General features: G+C 36.7%; 1 pseudogene; it reads right to left on the reverse strand.

The window, feature by feature from the left end:
- The window catches only part of LOC136379606 (cell surface glycoprotein CD200 receptor 1-like), a 54,912-nt pseudogene extending 30,403 nt beyond the window's left edge, over positions 1-24,509 (reverse strand).
- Positions 24,510-27,530: the final 3,021 nt, after the last annotated feature.

A 27,530-nucleotide genomic window follows, 5' to 3' on the forward strand; every position in this document is an offset into this window, starting at 1 on the left:
GATCAAGTGGGATTCAACCCAGAATCTCAAGGATGGTTCAATGTACGTAAAACGGTTAACGTAATACACCATATCTACAAAACAAAGAACAAAAACCACATAATATTATCAATAGATGCAGAAAAGGCATTCAATAAAATACAACACAATTTTATGTTTAAGACTCTCAACAAAATGCATATACAAGGAAAATATTTCAACATGATAAAGGCCATATATGTTAACCATCAGCTAGTATCATATTAAATGGCACAAAACTGAAGGCTTTCCCCTTTAAATCAGGAACAAGACAGAGTTGTCCACTCTCTCCACTCTTATTTATTGTGGTGCTAGAGGTTCTAGCCAGAGCAATCAGACAAGACAAAGAAATAAAAGGCATCCATATCAGAAAAGAAAAAGTAAAGGTATCACTTTTTGCAGATGATATAATCCTATACATCGAAAACCCCAAAGATTCTACAAAAAGACTACTAGAAACAATAATCAATACAGTAAGGTCGCAGGATACAAAATTAACATACAAAAGTCCATAGCCTTTCCATATGCCAACAATAAAACATTTGAGAACAAACTCAAAAAAAAATAATCCCCTTCACGATTGCAACAAAAATAAATAAAATACCTAGGAATAAACATAACAAAGAATGTAAAGGACTTATATAATGAAAACTACAAACCATTGTTAAGGGAAATCAAAAAAGATACAATGAGATAGAAGAATATTCCTTGCTCTTGGATAGGAAGAATAAATATAAGCCAGATGGCCATATTACCCAAAGCAATATACAAATTTAATGTAATTCCCATCAAAATTCCAATGACATTTTTTAAAGAAATGGAACAAAAAAACATCAGATTTATATGGAACTATAAAAAAACCCAAATAGTCAAAGCAATCCTAAAGAAAAAGAACAAAGCTGAGGGCATTACAATACCTGACTTCAAACTATATTATAGAGCCATGACAATCAAAACAGCATGGTATTGGCAGAAAAATAGACATTCAGACCCAGGAAAAAATACAAATGGCCAACAGATATATGAAAAGATGCTCAACTTCATTAGTTATTAGAGAAATGCATATCAAAACTGCAATGAGATACCACCTCACACCTGTTAGATTAGCTATTATTAACAAGATAGGTAATAGCAAATGTTGGAGAGGCTGTGGAGAAAAAGGAACCCTCATTCACTGTTGGTGGGAATGTAAAGTAGTACAACCATTATGGAAGAAAGTGTATGGTGGTTCCTCAAAAAACTGAAAATAGAACTACCTTATGACTCAGCAATCCCTCTACTGGGTATATACCCCCAAAACTCAGAAACATTGATACGTAAAGACACATGCAGCCCCATGTTCATTGCAGCATTGTTTACAGTGGCCAGGACATGGAAACAACCAAAAAGACCTTCAATAGAAGACTGGATAAAGAAGATGTGGTACATATATACTATGGAATACAACTCAGCCATAAGAAATGATGACATCGGATCATTTACAACAAAATGGTGGGATCTTGATAACATTATACGGAGTGAAATAAGTAAATCAGAAAAAAACCAAGAACTGTATTAGTCCATACGTAGGTGGGACATAAAAACAAGACTAAGAGACATTGATAAGAGTGTGGTGGTTATGGGGGGGAGGGAGAGGAAAAGGGGAAGGGGGAGGGGCACAAAAAAAACTAGATAGAAGGTAACGGAGGACAATCTGAATTTGGGTGATGGGTATAACATAATTGATTGACAAGATAACCTGGACATGTTTTCTTTGAACATATGTACCCTGATTTATTGATGTCACCCTAGTAAAATTAATTAAAAAAATTTTTTTTAATTAAAAAAAAGAAAGGGGCCTAATTTATAATTTTTCTTCTGCTATATAAGTATAGAGTAGTATAACCATGTAGGAATAATTGAAAGGATCATCTGTTTCTCCCAAATTCTGTTATTTTCTAAAGAAAAAATAGAAATTTTGGTTGGGATAAAGAACACATGTGATCTTTTTCTCTACAAAAGCTAAGCGAAGACTAATGCATTAATTCTATGATAAATATTGGAAGCAAAGAAAATGTTTTCTTTTCTGCTAAGATTATTTCCAGTTTCTCACTGGTACTTTTTATTCATATGCAACTGAGTGGAAACCTAGCACATATATTAGAGGATTCTAAATCATGTTCATTTCAGCACCAGAATTTTTCCAGAGGAAAACATTTAAAATTTTTCCAGAGGAAATGGAGTTAGCAGAAATGATGAAAAAAGTAAAAAGTAAATACAGGTTTTTAAACCAGGGATAGAGGTGATTTTAAGGCAGGAATAAACTTGTGGGGAAAGACTTCAAGTAAGGATAAGAGGCTTTATGACTTGCTGACAAGATGGTGGTCAGGAGGGTTAGGAGTTGTAAAAGAGTGGTATTGGAGCAGAGGGAAGAGTAGAACCAGATTACAAGGAGCCAAGAAGAAGCAAGTGTCAAATGCAGACCTGCTCTTTCTGAAATTTTAAGCTAGAAAGTACTGGTGAGAGAGTAATGGTGGGGTAGGAAGCGATACTGATAAATCTCCCCCAAAACTCAACAAGATCTTCAACCAGAAACAGAAAAACCTATACTTAGAGCCTCCAGATGCTTCACAATACACCCAAAGGTATGGTCGAGTGAAAAATTGGCTAAATATATAACCAAACCCCGAAGGAAATAGGGAGTAAGAAATGCTCCGCCTTCCTCACTAACCTAAACAGGGCGGCTTTCTCTGGTAACTGTGAATATAGAAACTGAGGCGGGCAAAGGGTATGAATAGATCCAGGCCGCAGCACAAACGGCCGAACCAGGCTGTGGCACGGAGATCCAAGCGAGGAAAAACTGATACTGTGGCAACCCGGGCAATACAAGCTAACACTCGCGTCAAACCCAAACAAAGAAAGACAAGCGGGGCGGCCATTTTACCCGGTCTCCTGGTTGGCGTGCGCACAGTTAGTGGGCGAGAGATTCCTTCCAAAGCCCCGAGAGTGGGTGCCCGTGTTGCCCCACGGAGAGGCAGGGTCAGAGGCCTTTCTGTGGGCCGAGGGCAGAGTCTCTGGGCAGCCCCAGCGCCCTGGGAAAGCCATGCACAGGAGGGAGTGAGAACTAATTCCAACGGTGGAGATTTTCCGTGCTGGAGGGGGTTTCACTCAGAGGGAAACGCGGCCGGCCTCATATCCTGGTTTGCGCGCGCAGATAGTGAATGAGAGATTCCTCCGAGTGCCTTGGCAGGGCGCGCCCGTGTTATCACACAGAAGGGCAGAGTCAGGGGCCTTTGTGTGGGCCAAAGAGGAATCTCGGGCCACCCCAGCGCCTTGCAAAAGCCGCGCACGGGGACGGAGTGAGACTCAAATCCAACGCTGCATCTTTTCCCTGCGGTTGGGGGTTTCACTCAGAGCGTGAAACTGCTGGCCGGATATCCTGGTCTATGCGCGCAGCCAGTGAGTGAGAGTTTCCTCCAAGTGCCCCGGAAGTGGGTGCCCGCCTGTGTTACCGGACAGAGTGGCAGACAGAGCCAGAGGTCTTTGAGTGGGCGGAAAGCCCGCCTGATTATGCTAGCAGCTCTGACTGACTGAGCCTTACCCAGAGCCCTGTGCTGAGTGGAAATAGAGTGGGGAGTTGCCAGCTCTTTGAGCCTCTTACTATCCAGGCAGAGGCAGCAGCAACTCCATAGCTGGATTATCAGGCTACTAATTGAGGAAGGAAAGACTAGGAGAAAGGCTCCAGGAACACAGACTCTCTCACTGTCGGAGCGTATAAATGCTAATGAGCCTCGACTGCCAACGAGACTAAAGCACAATACATGACATTGCCATAGAGACTTATCAACTGCAAACCTCTACCTGAGCGTGCCAAAGGGGCAGAACCCGGGGTACAGAGTCACCGACCAGGAAGAGGGAGAGAAAAGAAAAAGCAAGAAGATAACCTCTCAAAATCAAGAATAAGCTGCAGACTTTATAACCTATCCCATTTTATTATATTTGTTCGTTTGTTTCTCTTATCTTCATTCTTGATACCTTTTTTCCTCCTCCAATTTGGCCAATTAACTCTCTGCCAGTCTTACTCTCTCCTCTCCTTGAACTACACTACCCATAAGTGTTACATCTCCCATTATCTTTTCTCTTCTCTTCCTTTCTCTCTATGAGGGTTGCACTCCAAAACCCTTAACTCTCTCTCTCTCTCTCTCTCCTTTCTTTTTTCTTCTTTTAGTGGTTCCCTCTTTTTTTTTCTCTCTCTCTCTCTCTTTCTTTTCTCCCTCTATATTAGTTTCTTCCTTTCTCCTTTACATCTCCTCTCATTCAAACCTCAAAAACAAACAAATTATCTTATCTGGGACTCAAACTTATGTTTGTGGCATTTTGAGGGGTTTTTACTTCACATTTTTTACTCACTAGCAGTGCTCCCATCCCTGGCTCTCCATTTTATCTAGTTCTTGTTCCACTAAATACAGTAGTAATTTTTTAATTTGTCCCCCCATTTTCCGTTTTCCTCTTATTCCTCTCATCATAACTCTTAGACAACCAACACCTAAAAGCAAATCATTTTATTCTTGACCCAAATTTTTTCCTTATTTGCTTTTTGTGGGTCCATACGCTCTTTTTTTTTTCTTTTTTTTTTTTCTTTTCGTTTTTCTTTTTTTTTCTTTTTTTCTTTTTTTTTGCCCCTTTATTATTTTTCCCCAATTCAGGCCCTCCATCACAGGCATTGTTTGTTATAATTCACAGTTCACCACAAGATTTTCTCAAGAAAGAGGGGAGGGGAGAGGAGAGAAAAAAAGGAGGGGGGGAATAATTTCCTTTTTTTAAAATTTTTCTTTTATTTTATTTTTCTTTATTTCATTATTAATTTTTTTTAAAAAAAAGAACTCTTCGATTTTTTTTTTTAACTTTTTATTCTTTATTAAATCTCAATACTATCAACAAAACCACCCTCAGATGCCATTAAGGAAGAGAAAATCAAATATCATGGATACAAAAGAAAGAGAGGTAACACAGCCAGATGAGGAAAAATCTATGGAGAAAAAATTTAATATATTGGAAACCTTGGAGCTAAATGACAGAGAATTCAAGATAGAAATCCTAAAAATCCTATGAGATATACAAGAAAACACAGAAAGGCAATTTAGGGAGCTCAGAAAACAACTCAATGAACACAAAGAATATATGTCCAAGGAAATTGAAACTATAAAAACAAATCAAACAGAGATGAAAAACTCAATTCACGAGCTGAAAAATGAAGTAACAAGCTTAGCTAATAGAACAGGTCAGATAGAAGAGAGGATTAGTGAAATAGAAGACAAGCAACTTGAGGCACAACAGAGAAAAGAAGAAAGAGACTCAAAAATTTTAAAAAATGAGATAGCCCTACAAGAATTATCTGACTCCATCAAAAAGAATAACATAAGAATAATAGGTATATCAGAGGGAGAAGAGAGAGAAAATGGAATGGAGAACATATTCAAACAAATAATAGATGAGAACTTCCCAAGCCTGTGGAAAGAACTAAAGCCTCAAGTTCAAGAAGCAAACAGAACTCCGAGTTTTCTTAACCCCAACAAACCTACTCCAAGGCATATCATAATGAAATTGACACAAACCAACAGCAAAGAAAAAATTCTCAAGGCAGCCAGGGAAAAGAAGAATACAACATATAAAGGAAGGCCCATTAGATTATCATCAGATTTCTCAGCAGAAACTCTACAAGCTAGAAGAGAGTGGACCCCAATATTTAAAGTCCTGAAAGAGAGGAACTTTCAGCCACGAATACTATACCCATCAAAGCTATCCTTCAAATATGAAGGAGAAATAAAAACATTCACAGATACAGAAAAGATGAGGGAATTTATCATCAGAAAACCCCCACTCCAGGAATTACTAAAGGGGGTTCTCCAATCAGATACAAAGAACAAAAAAAAAAAACAGAGCCACAAGTAAAAAGCTCCAAGAAGAACACAATAAAACCAAATTTAAACTGTGACAACAACAAAAAGAAAGAGGGGGAGAAGATGGAGATTAACAGTAGCAAAGGACGATGGAGTGCAAAAGTACTCACAAAATAGTTCGCTACAATGAACAGGGTAGGGACCCTTTTCATTACTCAAAGGTAACCACCATTGAAAAAACCACCACAGAAGCACATGAGATAAAAAAGATAGCAACAGAGGAAAGATGTATGGAATACAACCAAATAAAAACAAAAGATAGAAAAACGAAAGAGAATGATCAAACAAGACACAAAACTAACAGAAAGCAAGATATAAAATGGCAATAGAGAACTCACAGGTATCAATAATTACACTAAATGTAAATGGATTAAACTCACCAATAAAAAGGCAGAGTAGCAGAATGGATTAAAAAAGAAAATCCAACTGTATGCTGCCTACAGGAAACTCATCTAAGTAATAAGGATAAAAACAAATTCAAAGTGAAAGGCTGGAAAACAATACTCCAAGCAAATAACATCCAAAAAAAAGCAGGTGTAGCAATACTCATATCGGATAATGCTGACTACAAGACAGGAAAAGTACTCAGAGACAAAAATGGCCATTTCATAATGGCTAAGGGGACACTGAATCGAGAAGACATAACAATTCTTAATATATATGCACCAAACCAAGGAGCACCAAAATATATAAGACAGCTACTTATTGATCTTAAAACAAAAACTGACAAAAACACAATCATACTTGGAGACCTCAATACACCGCTGACGGCTCTAGATCGGTCATCCAAACAGAGAATCAACAAAGACATAGTGGCCTTAAACAAAACACTAGAGCACCTGGATATGATAGACATCTACAGGACATTTCATCCCAAAGTGAATGAGTATACATTTTTCTCCAGTGTACATGGATCATTCTCAAGAATTGACTATATGTTGGGCCACAAAAACAACATCAGCAAATTCAGAAAAATTGAAGTTGTACCAAGCATATTTTCTGATCATAAAGCCTTGAAACTAGAATTCAACTGCAAAAAAGAGGAAAAAAATCCCACAAAAATGTGGAAACTAAACAACATACTTTTAAAAAATGAATGGGTCAAAGAAGAAATAAGTGCAGAGATCAAAAGATATATACAGACTAATGAAAATGACAATACGACATATCAGAATCTATGGGATGCAGCAAAAGCAGTGATAAGAGGGAAGTTCATATCACTTCAGGCATATATGAACAAACAAGAGAGAGCCCAAGTGAACCACTTAACTTCCCACCTTAAGGAACTAGAAAAAGAAGAACAAAGACAACCCAAAACCAGCCAAGAAAGGAGATAATAAAAATCAGAGCAGAAATAAATGAATTAGAGAACAGAAAAACTATAGAAAAAATTAATAGAACAAGGAGCTGGTTCTTTGAAAAGATCAACAAAATTGACAAACCCTTGGCAAGACTTACCAAGGAAAAAAGAGAAAGAACTCATATAAACAAAATCCAAAATGAAAGAGGAGAAATCACCACGGACACTGTAGATATACAAAGAATTATTGTAGAATACTATGAAAAACTTTATGCCACTAAATTCAACAACCTAGAAGAAATGGATAAATTCCTAGAACAATACAACCTTCCTAGACTGAGTCAAGAAGAAGCAGAAAGCCAAAACAGACCTATCAGTAGAGAAGAAATAGAAAAAACCATTAAAAACCTCCCAAAAATATAAGTCCAGGCCCTGACGGCTATACCAGCGAATTTTATCAAACATTCAAAGAAGACTTGGTTCCTATTCTACTCAAAGTCTTCCAAAAAATTGAAGAAGAAGCAATACTTCCAAACACATTTTATGAGGCCAACATAACCCTCATACCAAAACCAGGCAAGGATGGCACAAAAAAAGAAAACTACAGACCAATATCTCTAATGAATACAGATGCTAAAATACTAAACAAAATACTAGCAAATCGAATACAACAACATATTAAAAAAATAATACATCACGATCAAGTGGGATTCAACCCAGAATCTCAAGGATGGTTCAACATACGTAAAACAGTTAACATAATACACCATATCAACAAAACAAAGAACAAAAACCACATGATCTTATCAATAGACGCAGAAAAAGCTTTCGATAAAATACAACACAATTTTATGTTTAAGACTCTCAATAAAATGGGTATAGAAGGAAAATATCTCAACATGATAAAGGCCATATATGATAAACCATCAGCTAACATCATATTAAATGGCACTAAACTGAAGGCTTTCCCCCTTAAATCAGGAACAAGACAGGGTTGTCCACTCTCTCCACTCTTATTTAATGTGGTACTAGAGGTTCTAGCCAAAGCAATCAGACAAGACAAAGAAATAAAAGGCATCCATATCAGAAAGAAGAAGTAAAGGTATCACTTTTTGCAGATGATATGATCCTATACATCGAAAACCCCAAAGAATCCACAAAAAGACTACTAGAAACAATAATCAATACAGTAAGGTCGCAGGATACAAAATAAACATACAGAAGTCAATAGCCTTTCTATATGCCAACAATGAAACAACTGAGAAGGAACTCAAAAGAATAATCCCCTTCACGATTGCAACAAAAAAAATAAAATACTTAGGAATAAACATAACAAAGAATGTAAAGGACTTATTTAATGAAAACTATAAACCATTCTTAAGGGAAATCAAAAAAGATATAATGAGATGGAAGAATATACCTTGTTCTTGGCTAGGAAGAATAAATATAATCAAGATGGCTATATTACCCAAAGCAATATACAAATTTAATGCAATTCCCATCAAACTTCCAATGACGTTTTTTAAAGAAATAGAGCAAAAAATCATCAGATTTATATGGAACTATAAAAAAACCCAAATAGCCAAAGCAATCCTAAAGAAAAAGAATGAAGCTGGGGGCATTACAATACCTGACTTCAAACTATATTATAGGGCCACGACAATCAAAACAGCATGGTATTGGCAGAAAAATAGACTATCAGACCAATGGAACAGAATAGAATGTCCAGAAATAAAACCACATATATATAGTCAAATAATTTTTGATAAAGGGGCCATCAACACACAATGGAGAAAAGAAAGCCTCTTCAATAAATGGTGCTGGGAAAACTGGAAAGCCACATGTAAAAGAATGAAACTGGACTACAGTCTCTCCCCCTGTACAAAAATTAACTCAAAATGGATCAAAGATCTAAACATAAGACCTGAAACCATTAAGTACAAAGAAGAAGACATAGGTACTCAACTCATGGACCTGGGTTTTAAAGAGCATTTTATGAATTTGACTCCACAGGCAAGAGAAGTGAAGGCAAAAATTAATGAATGGGACTACATCAGACTAAGAAGTTTTTGCTCAGCAAGAGAAACTGATAACAAAATAAACAGAAAGCCAACTAAATGGGAAATGATATTTTCAAACAACAGCTCAGATAAGGGCCTAATATCCAAAATATACAAAGAACTCATAAAACTCAACAACAAACAAACAAACAATCCAACAAAAAAATGGGAAGAGGATATGAATAGACACTTCTCCCAGGAAGAAATACAAATGGCCAACAGATATATGAAAAGATGCTTATCTTCTTTAGCTATTAGAGAAATGCAAATCAAAACAGCAATGAGATACCACCTCACACCTGTTCGATTAGCCGTTATTAGCAAGACAGGTAATAGCAAATGTTGGAGAGGCTGTGGAGAAAAAGGAACCCTCATACACTGTTGGTGGGAATGTAAAGTAGTACAACCATTAAGGAAGAAAGTATGGTGGTTCCTCAAAAAACTGAAAATAGAACTACCTTATGACCCAGCAATCCCTCTACTGGGTATATATCCCAAAAACTCAGAAACATTGATACGTAAAGACACATGCAGCCCCATATTTATTGCAGCATTGTTCACAGTGGCCAGGACATGGAAACAACCAAAAAGCCCATCAATAGATGACTGGATAAAGAAGATGTGGCACATATACACTATGGAACACTACTCAGCCATAAGAAATGATGACATCGGAACATTTACAGCAAAATGGTGGGATCTTGATAACATGATACGAAGCGAAATAAGTAAATCAGAAAAAACCAGGAACTGTATTATTCCATACGTAGGTGGGACATAATAGTGAAACTAAGAGACACTGATAAGAGTGTGGTGGTTACGGGGGGGAGGGGGGAATGGGAGAGGGAAAGGGGGTGGGAAGGGGCACAAAGAAAACAAGATAGAAGGTGACAGAGGACAATCTGACTTTGGGTGGTGGGTATGCAACATAATTGAATGACAAGATAGCCTGGACTTGTTATCTTTGAATATATGTATCCTGATTTATTGATGTCACCCCATTAAAAAAAATAAAATTATTAAAAAAAAAAAAAAAGAAAGAAAGTACTGGTGAATGAGACAATGGCTTTTCCCTTTCATGTCAAACCTGAAAGAGATGGGACAAATCTGGAACCATGAAGACTGACAGTGCATTTGAGAATAGAGCACAGCAAGTGTATTTGCAGATAGAAAGTTATCAGAATGAAAGAAGCTATCTGGTAAAGCAGGACCCCAGGTACTGGAAGAAGATGAGACAAAAACAAAGTGAATGTTTGTTTTTGAAAAGACTGATACTGGCTCTCTGAGAGAGGAGCAGAAAGGAAAAGAGTGGCTACAGACACAACAGATATTTTGAGGGTGGTTTTTGTTTTTGTTTTCTCATTGATTTGAGAGAGAGAGGAAGAGGGAGTAGGAAGGAAGGAGAGAGAAAAAGAAACATCAACTTGTTCCACTCAGTTGTTCCATTTTTCGTTGTGCATTCATTGGTTGCTTCTCTCTTACTGGAAACAAACCCACAAACTCTGTGCGTTGGGTGGACACTTTATCCTTTGAGCCACCCAGACAGGGCAAACCAACAGACATTTTAAAGCAATTCAGTTTGACAAACATTTTCTGAGTGTATACCTAATTAGCATCAGGTAGCTATGCAGAGCTTTGGGAATAGTGGGAGGAATGAGGCAAAGTCTCTGCCCTTAGAAATCTCTTCATCTGGGATTAAGATGTCCATACTGGATGATGGATAAATCTAAAGGCAAGAAACCATGTGCTGAGTAAAAGGAACAACAGGAACAGTTTGGGTGATAAAGACTCAAGGCAGTGTTCTTAACCCTGGCTCCCATTAAAAACATCTGCAAAGATTTGTCAAAGTCCAGATGCCCAGATTCTATAGCCTGCAAAGTTTAATTAAGTAGGCTTGAGCTGGCACCACAGTATAATATTTTAGGTTTTACAGGCAACTCTGTCTGTTAACCTGCTTTAAATTACTGATTTAAAGCAACTCCTGAAAAGGGAGCCAATAAAAGATAAGGTAGAATAATTTTCTGGAGAATAAAAATAATTAGATTTCATTATTTCATATCTACCAATATCTACTACTTGGATTTTTTTTTTAAATTATCAATAGTCAAAATGCATCATATAATGAAATATTCATATATTACCTAATAGGTAAACCTTTGGGGAAAAATAGTATTTAATGATAAATCAACAAAATGGCAAAGACTAAGAAAAATCACTTAATTTAAAGCTACATATGTACACATCTTGTTTGGAAAATATACCTTTAGCAAATCACTGAATGTTCTCAAATGATCCTTTTTTAAAACACTCAAATTTTCCCGTATGTTGATAGGGGGAATAAATCAGATGCTGATTTCTCATTCTAGCTATCCTTTATCTTTTCTTTGCTGCCAACTTTCTAATATTCAGTGGTCTGTGTCCACAGCCTCAAGTTCCTCCCTACACAATCTCTCCTTGATATCAGCAATCTTGTGGCTCCCACACCCTTCCATTCAAACCACAGTTGTGAAGGGGTACAATCAAACTTCTGGTCTTTCTTCATGGCTTGTGCACCTGAATTCCTTGGCATATTCTTATGCTATTAACCATTTCCTCCCCTAAAACCAGTTCCTTCACGACTACCATTATCCTATCCTTTTCATTTTTGTCTCTTCTCTGCAAGCCTGCCTGGTCCCTCAGGCACCTTAGTATAGTGTCCCCTGAAGTCTTACTTGTCTTCACTCTCTTTATGCCTTCTTTCATCATTCTTTCGACCCCCAGAACTACACAATTGATTTCTCCTTGTTTTACCACTTCAGTCACAATTGAACTCCCTCTGCACTTCCAACAGGCTGTTTGGTCATGAATTTTCATCTTCCCAACTCTTCTTGCTGTTTTCTGTTCATGTTCAACTTAAACATCATTACCACAGGAATGTCTTCCTTAGCCCTCAGAATAGATTAGCTATACAATTATATATTTCTATGTCATCCTGTATTTCTCCCTATACATTATGTATTATTTAATTATTTTCAATGATTTATTTTTTTATTTTTGATTATTTTAATGGGTGACATTAATAAATCAGGGTACATATGTTCAAAGAAAACATCTCCAGGTTATCTTGTCATTCAATTATGTTGCATACCCATCACCCAAAGTCAAATTATCCTCCGTAACCTTCTATCTGGTTTTCTTTGTGCCCCTCCCCTCCATCCTCTCCCTCCCTTTTCACCCTCTCCTACCCCCCCATAAACACCACACTCTTATCAATGTCTCTTAGTCTTGTTTTTATGTCCCACCTAAGTATGGAATCATGCAGTTCTTAGTTTTTTCTGATTTACTTATTTCACTCCGTATAATGTTATCAAGATCCCACCATTTTGTTGTAAATGATCCGATGTCATCATTTCTTATGGCTGAGTAGTATTCCATAGTATATATGTACCACATTTTCTTTAGCCAGTCATCTATTGAAGGGCTTTTTGGTTGTTTCCATGTCTTGGCCACTGTAAACAATGCTGCAATGAACATAGGGCTGCAGGTGTCTTTACTTATCAGTGTTTTTGAGTTATGTGGGTATATTCCCAGTAGAGAGAATGCTGGTTATATGCTAGATCTATTTTCAATTTTTTGAGGATCCACCATACTTTCTTCCATAATGTTGTACTACTTTGCATTCTCACCAACAGTGGATGAGAATTTTGTTGCAACCTTTTTCTCAACAGCCTCTCCAACACTTGCTATTACCTGTCTTGTTGATAATAGCTAATCTAACAGGTGTGAGGTGGTATCTCATTGTAATTTTGATTTGCATTTCTCTAATAGCTAATGAAGATGAGTATCTTTTCATATATCTGTTGGCCATTTGTATTTCTTCCTGGGAGAAGTGTCTGTTCATGTCCTCTTCCCATTTTTTTATTGGATTGTTTGTTTTTTTGTTGTTGAGTTTTATGAGTTCTTTTTATATTTTGGATATCAGGCCCTTATCTGAGCTGTTGTTTGAATATATCATCTTCCACTTAGTTGGCTGTCTGTTTATTTTTTTGTTGGTTTCTCTTGCTGTGCAAAAACTTCTTAGTCTGGTGTGGTCCCATTCATTTATCTTTGCTTCACTTCCCTTGCCTTTGGAGTCAAATTCATAAAATGCTCTTTAAAACCAAGGTCTATGAGTTTAGTACCTATGTTTTCTTTTATGTACTTTATTGTTTCAGATCTTATATTAAGGTCTTTGATCCATTTTAAATTAATTCTAGTACAAGGGGACAAACTGTAGTCGAGTTTCATTCTTTTGCATGTGGCCTTCCAATTTTCTCAGCACCATTTGTTGAAGAAGCTTTCTTTTCTCTATTGTATGTTGTTAGCCCCTTTATCAAAAATTATTTGACCATATATATGTGGTTTTATTTCTGGACTTTTTATTCTGTTTCATTGATCTGAGTTTCTGTTTTTCTGCCAATACCATGCTGTTTTGATTGTCATGGCTCTATAATATAATTTAAAGTCAGGTATTATAATGTCTCTAGCTTCATTCTTTTTCCTTAGGATTGCTTTGACTATTTGGGGTTTTTTATAGTTCCATATAAATCTGATAATTTTTTGTTCCATTTCTTTAAAAAATGTCATTGGAATTTTGATGGGAATTGCTTTAAATTTGTATATTGCTTTGGGTAATATGGTCATTTTGATTATATTTATTCTTCCTATCCAAGAACAAGGAATATTTTTCCATTTCATTGTATCCTTTTTTATTTCCCTTAATAATGCTTTGTAGTTTTCATTATATAGGTCCATGACATTCTTAGTTATGTTTATTCCTAGGTATTTTATTTTTTTTGTTGCAACCGTGAAAGATATTTTTTTCTAGTTCATTTTCTAATGTTTCATTGTTGGAATATAGAAAGGCTATGGACTTTTGTATGTTAATTTTGTATTCTGTGACTTTACTGTTTGGGTATATTGTTTCTAGTAATCTTTTTGAGGAGTCTTTGAGGTTTTTGATGTATAGGATCATATCATCTGCAAAAAGTGAAACCTTTACTTTTTCTTTACAATATGAGTGCCTTTTATTTCTTTGTCTTGTCTGATTGCTCTGGCTAGAACTTTTAGCACCACATTAAATAAGAGTGGAGAGAGTGAACAACCCTGTCTTGTTCCTGATTTAAGGGGGAAGTTCCTCAGTTTTATGTCATTTAATATGATGTTAGCTGATGGTTTATCATAAATGTCCTTTATCATGTTGAGATATTTTCCTTCTATACCCATTTTGTTGAGAGTCTTAAACATAAAATTGTGTTGTATTCTATTGAATGCCTTTTCTGCATCTATTGATAAGATTATGTGGTTTTTGTTCTTTGTTTTGTTGATATGGTGTATTACGTTAACTGTTTTACATACATTGAACCATCCTTGAGATTCTGGGATGAATCCCACTTGATCATGATGTATTTTTTTTTTAAATATGTTGTTGTATTCAATTTGCTAGTATTTTGTTTAGTATTTTAGCATCAGTATTTATAAGAGATATTGGTCTGTAGTTTTCTTTTTTTGTGTCATCCTTGCCAGGTTTTGGTATGAGGGTTATGTGCCTCATAAAATGTATTTGAAAGTATTGCTTCTTTAATTTTTTGGAAAACTTTGAGTAGAATAAGAACCAAGTCTTCTTTGAATGTTTGATAGAATTTGCTAGTATAACCATCTGGGCCTGGACTTTTATTTTTGGGAAGGTTTTTAATAGTTTTTCTATTTCCTCTCTGCTTATTGTTCTGTTTAGGCTTTCTGCTTCTTCACGACTAAGTCTAGGAAAGTTGTATTGTTATAGCAATTTATCCATCTCTTCTAGATTGTTGAATTTGGTGGCATATAGTTTTTCATACTATTCTACAATAATTCTTCGTATATCTATGATATCTGTGGTGATTTCTCCTCTTTCATTTTGGATTTTGTTTATATGAGTTCTTTCTCTTTTTTCCTTGGTGAGTCTTGCCAAGGGTTTGTCAATTTTGTTGATCTTTTCAAAGAACCAGCTCCTTGTTCTATGAATTTTTTCTATAGTTTTTCTGTTCTCTATTTCATTTATTTCTGCTCTGATTTTTATTATTTCCTTTCTTCGGCTAGTTTTGGGTTGTCTTTGTTCTTCTTTTTCTAGTTCCTTAAGATATGAAGTTAAGTGGTTTACTTCGGCTCTCTCTTGTTTGTTCATATAGGCCTGAAGTGATATGAACTTCCCTCTTATTACTGCTTTTGCTGCATCCCAGAGATTTTGTTATGTTATATTGTTGTTTTCATCTGTTTGTATGTATCTTTTGATCTCTGCGCTTATTTCTTTTTTGACCCACTCATTTTTTAAAAGTATGTTGTTTAATTTCCACATTTTTGTGGGTTTTATTCCCTCTTTTTTGCAGTTGAATTCTAGTTTCAAGGCTCTATAATCAGAAAATATGTTTGATACAATTTCAGTTTTTCTGAATTTGCTGATGTTATTTTTATGGTCCAACATATGGTCAATTCTTGAGAATGTTTCATATACACCAAAGAAAAACGTGTATTCTGTCACTTTGGGATGAAATGTCCTGTAGATGTCTATCATATCAAATTGCTCTAGTGTTTTGTTTAAGGCCAATATTTTTTTATTGATTTTCTGTTTGGATGAACAGTCTAGAGCCATCAGCGGTATATTGAGGTCTCCAAGTAAGATTGTATTTTTTGTCAGTTTTTGTTTTTAGGTCAGTTAGTAGCTGTCTTATATATTTTGGTGCTCCTTGGTTTTGTGCATATATACTTAGAAGTGTTATGTCTTCTTGATTCAGTTCCCCTTAATCACTATAAAATGACCATTTTTGTCTTTGAGTACTTTTGCTGTCTTTTAGTCAGCATTATTAGATATAAGTATTGCTATACCTGCTTTTTTTTGGATGTTATTTGCTTCGAGTATTGTTTTCCAGTCTTTCACTTTGAATTTGTTTTTATCCTTGTTGCTTAGATGTGTTTCTTGTAGGCAGCATACAGTTGGATTTTTTTTAAATCCATTCTGTTACTCTGTGTCTTTTTATTGGTGAGTTTAATCCATTTACATTTAGTGTAATTATTGACACTTGAGGGTTTCCTATTGCCATTTTATATATTGCTTTCTTTTAGTTTTGTATCTTGTTTGATTCTTCTCTTTTGTTTTTCTATCATTTGTTTTTGTTTGGTTGTATTCCATACTTCTTTTCTCTGTTTCTTCCTTTTTTAAGTCATGTGCTTCTGTGGTGGTTTTTTTCAGGGAGTGGTTACCATTAAGTAATGAAAAGTGTGCCTACCAAGTTTATTGTAGTACACTATCTTATGAGTGCTTCTGCACTTCATTGTTTTTTGCTACTGTTAATCTTCATCCTCTCCCCTTTTTTGTTTTTGTTGTCACAGTTTAAATTTGGTTTTATTGTGTTCTTGGTGGAGCTTTTAATTGTAGTTCTGTTCTGTTTTGTTCTTTGTATCTAGTCAGAAAACCCCCTGTAGTATTTCCTGAAGTGGGGGTTTTCTGATGATAAATTCCCTCATTTTTTCTGTATCTGTGAGTGTTATTATTTCTCCTTTGTATTTGAAGGATAGCTTTGATGGGTATAGTATTCTTGCCTGGAAGTTTCTCTCTTTCTGAATTTTAAATATGGGGTCCATTCTCTTCTCACTTGCAGAGTTTCTACTGAGAAATCCGATAATAATCTAATAGGCCTTCCTTTATATGTTGTATTCTTCTTTTCCCTGGTTGCCTTGAGAATTTTTTCTTTGTCGCTGGTTTGTGCCAATTTCATTATGATGTGCCTTGGTGTAGGTTTGTTCGGGTTAAGATAACTCGGAGTTGTTTGCTTCTTGAATTTGAGGTTTTAGTTCTTTCCACAGGTTTGGGAAGTTCTCATCTATTATTTGTTTGAATATGTTCTCCAATCCATTTTCTCTCTCTTCTCCTTCTGATATACCTATTATTCTTATGTTACTCTTTTTGATGGAATCAGACAATTCTTGTAGGGCTTTCTCATTTTTTTTTAATTTTTGAGTCTCTCTCTTCTTCTCTCTGTTGTGCATTAGTTGCCTGTCTTCTATGTCACTAATCCTCTCTTCTATTTTGCCTGTTCTATTAGCTAAGTTTGTTACCTCATTTTTCAGTTCATGAATTGAGTTTTTCATTTCTGTTTGATTTGTTTTCATAGTTTCAATTTCCTTGGTAATATATTCTTTGTGTTTGTTGAGTTGTTTTTTGAGCTCCTTAAATTGCCTTTCTGTGTTCTTGTATATCTCTGTTTTTAGAATTTCTATTTTAAATTCTCTGTCATTTAGCTCCAAGGTTTCCAATGTATTAAATTTTTTCCATAGATTTTTCCTCATCTATCTGTGCTACATCTCTGTCTTTTGTATCCATGATATTTGATTTCCTTTTCCGTAATGGCATCTGAGTGTGGTTTTGTTAATAACACTAATGAGACTTAATAAAGAATAAAAAGTAAAAAAAGATAATAAAAAGAAATTATTAAAATATATATTATTATTTCTTTTTTTTTCTTTGAGAAAATACCATTAAAAACTGAGAATCATATTATGCTAAATAGAACCAAAACTACCTATAACAGAGGGCCTGAGTTGGATAGAAGTGACAAAGGAGCAAAAAATGAGGTAGGGACCTAAAAAATGCAAAAAAGGAAAAAAATGGATCAAGAATAAAATAATTTCTTGTAAATGATGGTCAAATGAGAGATATAGTGACAAAGATAGGAAGGAAACAAGAAAAAGAAAAAAAATATTATTATATTAAGTGGAACAAAAACTACATAGAATGGAAAGCCAGGGTTGGGGGAATGCTAATGAGTTAAAAAGTGAAGTATAAAGCACATAAAATACCACAAAGAAAAAATTTAAATTCAAAATAAAATAATTTGTTCATGAGTAAGGATCAAATGAGAGGAAAAGTAAAAGAGAAAACAAGAAATTAAGAGAGAAGGAGAAAAAAGACAAATGAATAAAAAGAAGAAAAGAAAAAGAGAAAATTGGGGTTTTGGAGTATAACCCTCATAGAGAGAAAGAAAAAAGAAAAGAAAAAAATGGAAAATGTAACACATATGGGTAATGTAGTTAAAGATGAAGAGAAAAGAAGAAGAAGAGCAGAAGATAAAAGGACCAATGTGGAAGAAGAAAAAAATAAAGATAAGAAAATAAAAGAAACAAAAAAAAGTGGAAAAAATTATAAGGACTGTGGATTATTCTTGATTTTTGAGGTTATCTTCTTCCTTTTTCTTTCTTCTCCCTCTTCCTGGTTAGTGGCACTGTGCCCCAGGCTCTACCCCTGTGTCACGCTTAAGTAGAGATTTGCAGTTGATGTGTCGCTATGGCGGTGTCAAATACTAGGCCTCAGTGTCGTTGGTAGTCAGGGCTTGTTAGCATTTGCAGGCTCCAACAATCGGAGAGTCCGTTTTCCCTGGCCTCTCTCCTACTCTCCTTCCTGAATTAACAGCCTGATGATCCAGCTATGAGGTTGCCCCTGCCACTGCCTGGAGAGTAAAGGCTCAAAGAGCTGGCAAATCCCCACTCTATCCCCACTCAGCGCAGGGCTCTGGGTAAGGATCTGTCAGTCAGAGCCCCCAGCATAATCAGGCAGGGCTGGGAGCCAATTGTTCTCAAGGTGTCTTTCTATGAGCCTCCAGCCGTGTCTAGTATGCCTCAGCACTCTGTGGGACCTCTCTCCCCAGGCTTTTTGCACTTTGTAACCTGTATTGGCTGGGAAGAAGATGCCCTAGTCACTGCCTGCAACAATAGGATGTCTTAAAAGCTGCCAAATCCCTCTTTTTAGTGCATAGCTCTGAGTATGAAAGCTCTGCCAAACAGAGCCACCAGTTTAAGCAGATAGGGGTGAATGTTGACTTCTGTTCAGGCTCCTTCCTAAGGTTCCCCAGGTATATATAGTTAATTTTGCCTTTGCATTCTGTGGGATTGCTCTCTGCAGGCTTTTCCCTTGTTAAAAAGCCTGTAGCCTAGCCTGGCCAACTTCTGCAGTGTTCTCTGAGGTCTGCTCCATAGTAATGTGTTTTTCACCCTGTATCAGCTGGCAAGAAATTGCCCCTGCCACTACGTACAGAGCAAGAGGCACTAAAAAATATCACGTGAGTTGTGTTATAACATCCAAAGCTATTTATTTCATAACCACAGATCTTCTCCTTAATCTTAGTCAGAAGTTATCAAACGTGTCACTGATAACAAGGAGGAATGTGTATCATCAGTGGTTATTGAAATTCTGTCACTGCGCAGACTGATTTTTCAGATACAACATAAAACCAAATGACAACTAAGTTTATTTTGTTAACTAGCACCATTAACTGAAATATTCATGACCTTATTAGGAGGCAGTTTATCTACTGTGGAACTGTTTCATCTCCTTATTTCTATTCTCAACCTATTAGCATCCTTATATCTACCTTCTCCTCTTATTACTCAATTTCAAAAAAGGTTCCCTCTTCTTATTTAAGGCTAAAATCTCTCTTCCCTTCTTTTTTCACATCTTACTCTCTATTATTGAGAGGAGAGACATAATTATTGCTCCTAGGATCCAAATACAAAAATATCTGGTGCTTATTCTACTATTTTTATCTCTATGAGGACCCTCTTTGTGGGATCCTCCACTCTATGAATGATTCACACATCCCAGGTTGTGCTATATTTCCAGGTACTTATAAGAATTCTCTTGCTAGTTTTCCTCTTTCCCTGTACTGAATTTAATATCTTCCTCTGCAAAGAAATGCCCCTTCTCAGCCACCAAAGTCTCACAGCAGAATCAAGAGACTTTCTAAAATGGAAACCCAAGGGTAAGAGCTCTTGAATCTTGTTCCAAAATAAATCTTTTACTAAGTCCCACTTCCACAAAAGGGAACACTGCTGCATCATTAGTCTCTAAACATACTGCTTTAGTATATTATTCTCTTATTCACAAAACTGCTGATGGCTTCTCAATGCCTACTGCACGGTATTCAAGTTCCTTTGTTTAGCTATCTAGAATTTCCAAAATTCAGCCTTATTTCTTCTGATCATATAACACACAATCTCCATTCCTTCAAGTGAGAGTTCTTCCTCTACCCAAACCACCTTGATTTTGTTCTTGCTGCACATCTGCTCTTCCCTGTTGGTATCTCTTCCATTCCCCATCAATTCAAACCTATTATTCGAGGCCCTCCTCACGACCCATCTCCTCCATTAAAGCCTTTGACAACTCCAACCCACTGTAATTTCTCCCATCTTTGGATTTTTACTAGATTCATAGACAAGTTCAGGGCTGACTGATTTAAAATGTTCTTATATATTGTCATTTTAAGTTGAATTCCCTATTTTAGTTTGCTAACAACTTTTAAGCACGGTTCACAGACACACATCCTCTATACATACCCATTGTTCTTAACATTGACTTTTGATTAACTTATTAATGCTTAAGCACAGATGTTTAGAGAAAACACACCTAAAATTACTATAATATGTATATTTGCAACTATCATAAACTAGAAAGGAATTGAGGACTGAAATTAATAAGGGCAAACCCCTTCTTTTTACAATTGCTTTTTCTTTTTCTTTTTTTTTTTTTCTTTTTTTTTTTTTTGTATTTTTATGAAGCTGGAAATGGGGAGAGACAGTCAGACAGACTCCCACATGCGCCCAACCAGGATCCACCTGGCGCGCCCACCAGGGGTGCCTCTCTGCCCACCAGGGGGCGATGCTCTGCCCCTCCGGGGCGTCGCTCTGTTGCGACCAGAGCCACTCTAGCGCCTGGGGCAGAGGCCGAGGAGCCATCCCCAGTGCTCGGGCCATCTTTGCTCCAATGGAACCTCGGCTGCGGGAAGGGAAGAGAGAGACAGAGAGGAAGGAGAGGGGGGAGGGGTGGAGAAGCAGATGGGCGCTTCTCCTGTGTGCCCTGGCCGGGAATCGAACCTGGGACTTCTGCACGCCAGGCCGACGCTCTACCACTGAGCCAAACAGCCAGGGTACAATTGCTTCTTTTTTAATGCCATAAGCTTTCACAATTGCTTTTACTCTGTGGTGCTTCTGCAAATTTACTGAAGCTACCAAATAGCCCTGTCTTGATTTTATCTCCTCTTCCTGTTACTGCCTGCCATATGGAATATAATGATAAATGGTCAAAATTAGCCCAAAGGACAAAAAAAAAAGTTAAGAATTCCTTTTCAGTAACTAATCCATAATCTCAGCATCAGTGACATTTATCAAAGGTAGAATCATATTGATTGAAATAGCAAAATATAATTTTAACACACACATAAACAAAAACCTGGAAGATAATTGGTTAAAATAAGGAGGAAGAAGTGGTGTGGGTTAAAGAGACTTCAAAGAATGGAGACCAGACACAGAGGTACAAGCTGGCTCTGCAGTCGACTACTTAACATGTTTTCATCTTTCCCTTCAGGATTTTCAGAATAAACTTTATCTACCAACTACCTCACTGCTTGAATTTATAAACAAATGAGTAAAGATAAAGTAAATACATTTCTTTAAGTGCTATGTTTTACATTGAAGCCATTAGCTCCCTTGCTTATTTGTGTTTCTCGTATATATTAAAATGAGTTATTTATGCTTGGCAATATTAATAACAAAGCAGTACTAGTAATAAAGACAAATTCATGCTCCAGGTGACTTGCTTCTCATTGTTCTAAATTATTTCATGGTGAATTTTTCATACCAAATCACTGCATGTAATTTGCTTTCCTGTATCTTGATTCCAAACATTTGGATAACTTTATACTAATATAATCATAATTCAGAGCTTTGATATACATAGTGTATCTTATCTGTGTTTAGAAATAGTTTTAAATTTCAAACCTGAAATTATTAAAATTCAAAATTATTCATTATGTTTTAATCTATTGGAGGAATAAAATATTTATTTAATATATAGGTGGCATACACTAAGTGTCAGGTATACAGCATAGTGATTTGACACTTGCACGTCTTACAGTGCGTTCACACACTAAGTATAGTGACTATCTGTCACCATGCAAAGTTATCACACTGTTATTGACTATGTTTTCATCTTGATGGTTTTTCCTTTATCCAAGTGCAACTTGACAAAAATGGCTTCCATGCCGAGTTGAATCTTGCACAAGTTTCTGTCTGAGCTTTCCTCAACGAGATCTCAACTACTGAAAGATCCAGATCACTGGATAATTTTTTTATATTATTTAGAAAATTAACTTTAACACAGTGACATTGGTCAATAAGAGTACATAGATTTCAGGTAAACATTTCTATAGCATTTGAACTGTTGATTTTGTTGTATATCCATCACCCAAAGTCAAATCATTTTCTGTCACCTTATATTTGTCCCTCTTTACACCCTTCCCCACCTGGTCCCCATCCCCCTTACCCACATCCCTCTTCCGCTGGTATTCACTTCACTTGTATCTATGACTGGATCACTTTTTATGAGTAAATATTCCACTGTTTATAACCGATACTAGCTTAACATTTTTTTTTAGTGCTGCAACAGTGGTTCTCTTTAGTGAAAAGTATAATGCCTAAATATTGAAGAACACTGCCTATAAAGTGTTTAGTTATGTTTAGTTATGCTTAAAGATGTGCCCTGGTGTGATTCTGCCATATACTAGTAGTATTGGACAAATGATTTCACCTCTCTAAGCCGAAGTTTCTTTTTTCTTTTTTTTTTTTTGTATTTTTCTGAAGCTGGAAACGGGGAGAGACAGTCAGACAGACTCCCGCATGCATCCCACCAGGATCCACCCGGCACGCCCACCAGGGGCGATGTTCTGCCCACCAGGGGGCGATGCTCCGGGGCGTCGCTCTGCCACGACCAGAGCCACTCTAGCGCCTGGGGCAGAGGCCAAGGGGCCATCCCCAGCGCCCGGGCCATCTTTGCTTCAATGGAGCCTTGGCTGCAGGAGGGGAAGAGAGAGACAGAGAGGAAGGAGGGGGGGTGGAGAAGGAAATGGGCGCTTCTCCTATGTGCCCTGGCCGGGAATCGAACCCGGGTCCCCCGCACGCCAGGCCGACGCTCTACTGCTGAGCCAAACTGGCCAGGGCTAAGCCGAAGTTTCGGCCTTTGTAAAATGGAGAAATGTTTTTGTGCTTATTTCACTGGGCTGCTATGCAGATCAAGGGAGCTAAAGTAAGTAAAAATTCTTCACAGAAAGGTGCAGTAGTATAACATGGTCATTTTGTGTGTGCTCACCAGTAAGATTATCAGGTGAAAAAACACACATTTTGTTGGAAGACAGGCAATATTTTTAAGTCATTCATATAAGAAAAAAATATACCTTTTCTTCTTTCAATTATCAAATTATAAATTTTAAAACAAACTACACTTTTTCTTTGCCACTGCTCCCATTTACTAAAAGTGAAACCTGAAAACACCCTCCTTCATCAACTCCTAGAACCCTCTATAGTGAAACCAGGACAGCCTCACAATAGTCCCACGTTCTCTACAACACCTACAGGAATCTAGACATCAAAGACTGTGTCCTCTAACACAGAGAGCATCTTTTTACAGTCTGCACATCTTAAAAGTAAAGACAAACATATGTCAGAGATGCAGCACCAAACTCTGAGTATATTGTACTGTAAAAAACACATAGTCATAGAAAGTGGTAAAAACCAATCAACTTTCTTAATTTAAGCTGTTAACACTATGGACTTATATGGGTTGGGTTATTATTTGAATTTTTTAAAAAGGAAGAATAAGATAAAGAGAACCCAGATGACTTGGGTTGCTACTAGATATTATTTAATTTATTCTGCCTCATTCAAAAAGGGGGGAGAAGGGGAAATAAGGAAGCAAGGCAAATCATCCAGATGAGAATTCTGTAGTAGGATACAAAGTAAAATAAGTAGGACAAAGAGGTAAACAGGATAACAATGTGAAACAAATCTGGGAGTAGCCCCATCTCCAACACCTTTGACTGCATTATCCTGTATTGCTCCATAAGAAAGGCAAAGAAGGCTAAAGAGACCCGAGACCAGGTTTCTCACCAGTCCTCCTCCCTTCACTTTCTCAATTCAAATTCAGACTTACCAGCCACCAAGATGACAGTCAAGATCAGTGGTAGCTGTAGGTCAGAAGCTCTCCAAGAGCAGGCCATTTCTGTCCTCTTGTTTTCTGCCCTTCACTCAGTCCTCCTCCTCACAGGTAGAAAAAAAGCTGGGGATATGGAGAGCCTGTCTCTTGTTGATTTCTCTGTGCTGAACCCTCTTAGCCCATCAGCAGTGGGATACTCCTTTCTTCCTGGCCCCTTCCTTCAACTCTATGTGTTTCAGACTGATTAGTAACTTGGAACAGAAGAAAGTCTTCTCTGGAACTTGACACAGCAATAGATTTCCTGTATGAAGCACTGAAGCAAAGACGGAGGAAGTGGATTGATTGAGTTATCTTCTAGCTCATTGGTCTTCCTCTCACTTCTGCTGTACACAGATAAACTGTACAACAAGGCACTCAACATGCCCAAGATCAACAGATAGATATGTTTCAACTTAGATTAAAAAGCAGAACAGAATATTTATCTATTTTTGGCCTATCCCTTTAAACTTCCCAGTCATGATAACTTTTAGATCCTTTCTCTAGGTGGAAGAGGTGGGCAGTCTCAGTAATAAAGTCTATAATAAAATATTTTTTCTTGAAAATTCTTACATGAAACTCCTGTCCATAATATTTACAACTCTAGAGGCATCATAAGTTTATTACTTTCTTATTGCTACTGTAACAAATTATCACAAACCCGGTGACTTAAAACAACACAAATGATTCTTGTAATTCTAGAGGTCAGAAGTTCACAATGGATGCTATGGGGCTAAAATCAAAGTGTTGGGAGGGCTATGTTCTTTCTGAGCACATGGAGAGAGTCTGTCCATTGACTTTCCCAGCTTCTAGAAGCCACCAGTATTCCTTCCGTTGAAGCTACATCATTCCCATGCCCTCTTCTGATGTAAGATTCTCTGATTGTAACTCCCCTACTTCCCTCTTATAAAGACCCTTGTGATTATATTGGACCATCCAGATAATCCAGGATAATTTCCCTATCTCAGAATCCTTTTCCCTTGTAAATTTACTTATTTACACATTTCAAAGTTTAAATCCAAGACTCTCGGTAGGGGATGCATTACTCTGTTAGAGCTCAGCCCGTATTTTCACTCATTTTTACTTTTGAACAGCTAGGCTGATCATTTGAACCAAATTATAAACACTCATCTTTTGTTGTCACAGAGCTGTAATTGAGACTTACAAAAAAACAAAAACAATATCATCAACCAAAAACTTCTGCCTTAATGCACTTTTTCATGTGAATTTAGATTATTTTGGGGAAGAAAGAAATCTTCTGTGTGCTAAGAATTTCATACCCCTAGGCAAAACTCTCCAGGAAGGGGAAGAAAATATTGCAAACAGGAAAACGACTAAACTGCTTCTAAGTTAGCAGTTTCATTTTTCCTCTTGCCAAACAGTAACCTATATATATATATATTTAACTATATATATATATATAAACTGTAAGCTATATACATAAACTATATATATATATATATAAACTATATATATATATTCTTCTCCAGCCTTCCTTTCAGTGACTTAATTTTATTAACAGTAAAATGAAGTGCTTGAGGACATGGAATATTTGAAGATATGAGCTATGTGACAATGGTGGACTAGAGCAAAACCAACTTCCCTGCTGTCTAATCTTGTACCAGGTGTTACAGAATCAATGATGAGATGTCATTTGAAACATAACATTCTGATTTCCACCACACTGATGTTAAGCTTAACAGTAGTTAGGAGGATGAGTTTGATAATGGATGGATCCAGCCTTGAGTTTCTGCTGGGCAATTAGTAGTCTGATGACACTAGGCAAGTTTCTTAATCAGCCCAGTAGCCTGTGTTTTCCATTTATGTTATATTTACATGAGCGTTTTCTTATGTCGTCAAAACTTCTTGGTGATTATATATTTTAATGTCTGTGCAATGACAGCCAACACTAAAAGCTCAGAAGGGATACAGGACCTGCTTAATGTCTCAAAGTGACTCAGTGACACAGCAGGGAGTAAAACTCACGTTTCATATTTGCTAGCTTATGTTATTTCCACTCCTCTGGTTTGAAATTTCAGGCAACAACTTTCATAGAAATACTCCCATGCACTCGTCTCAGATCAGACCACAATCTACAATCAGCAGTTTAAGAATCAAATGAGTGGTGTCAAAAACCATAGAATTCTCAAAGTAGATCCAGCAAGATGAGACTTCCTCCCCCCATCCTTTATTGATTCCACTCCAACTGCACTCCCCCAACCTCTCAAGTCCTACCTTTATTTCTTAAGGAAAGTAGGTGTTTGGAAGAATAATAAAGGGATGAAACATTTGTTAGCATAACTACCCACCAAGATACATTATGAAAGTCAATATAATAGGAGAAAAAGATGATATTCTAGTAAGTGCACATTTCTGAAAATTCTAAAGGACTCTGGTTCTCCTTAGCTTTGCCCCTTGGGTACCAGGACCCAAGATAGATGTGTGGAAAGATAGATGGATGGATGGATGGATGGATGGATGGATGGATGGATGGATGGATGGATGGTTGGATGGATGAATGGATGGATGGATAAATAGGTGGATTAATGATGAAAAATAGATTCAATGTCTCATTCCAGAAAAATTTCAAGAAGATTGTCATAGGTTGGGATTCCTAGGAAGCAAACACTTGAAATGGAGTTTACTGTGAAGGATGGCTATTAAGGAGTAACCTTGGATCATTCCTTATAGCAGGCGTCAGGAACCTATGGCTCGTAAGCCAGCTGTGGTTCTTTTGATGGCTGTATCTGGTTCTCAGACAAATATTTAATAAAAAATAATAATGTTAAAAATATAAAACATTTTCATATATTACAATCCATTAATTTCCTACCGCTCATGTTCATGGTTGTGGGTGGCTGGAGCCAATCACAGCTGTCCTCCTGGACAACACCAAATTTTTATTGGATAATGCATAAAGTACACGGATCATTGTGAAGTCAGGAAGTAAACTTCCCTCCTTTTAATCAAGTAGTCAGCTAGCTAATTGCAGAAGCCCTTTTGACGAAAAAGATGGCTAAAAGAAAAAAAAGATGAGGAGTATCGTACTTTTCATCAGTAATGGACAGAGGAATTCGCCTTTGTGGAGAGAGCGGGTTCTACAGTGTGTCTAATATGCAATGATAAAATTGCATTGAAGAAATGGTCAA

This window comes from Saccopteryx leptura, chromosome 8 (assembly GCF_036850995.1).
Source record: "Saccopteryx leptura isolate mSacLep1 chromosome 8, mSacLep1_pri_phased_curated, whole genome shotgun sequence".
In the NCBI taxonomy this organism is placed as follows: Eukaryota; Metazoa; Chordata; class Mammalia; order Chiroptera; family Emballonuridae; genus Saccopteryx; species Saccopteryx leptura.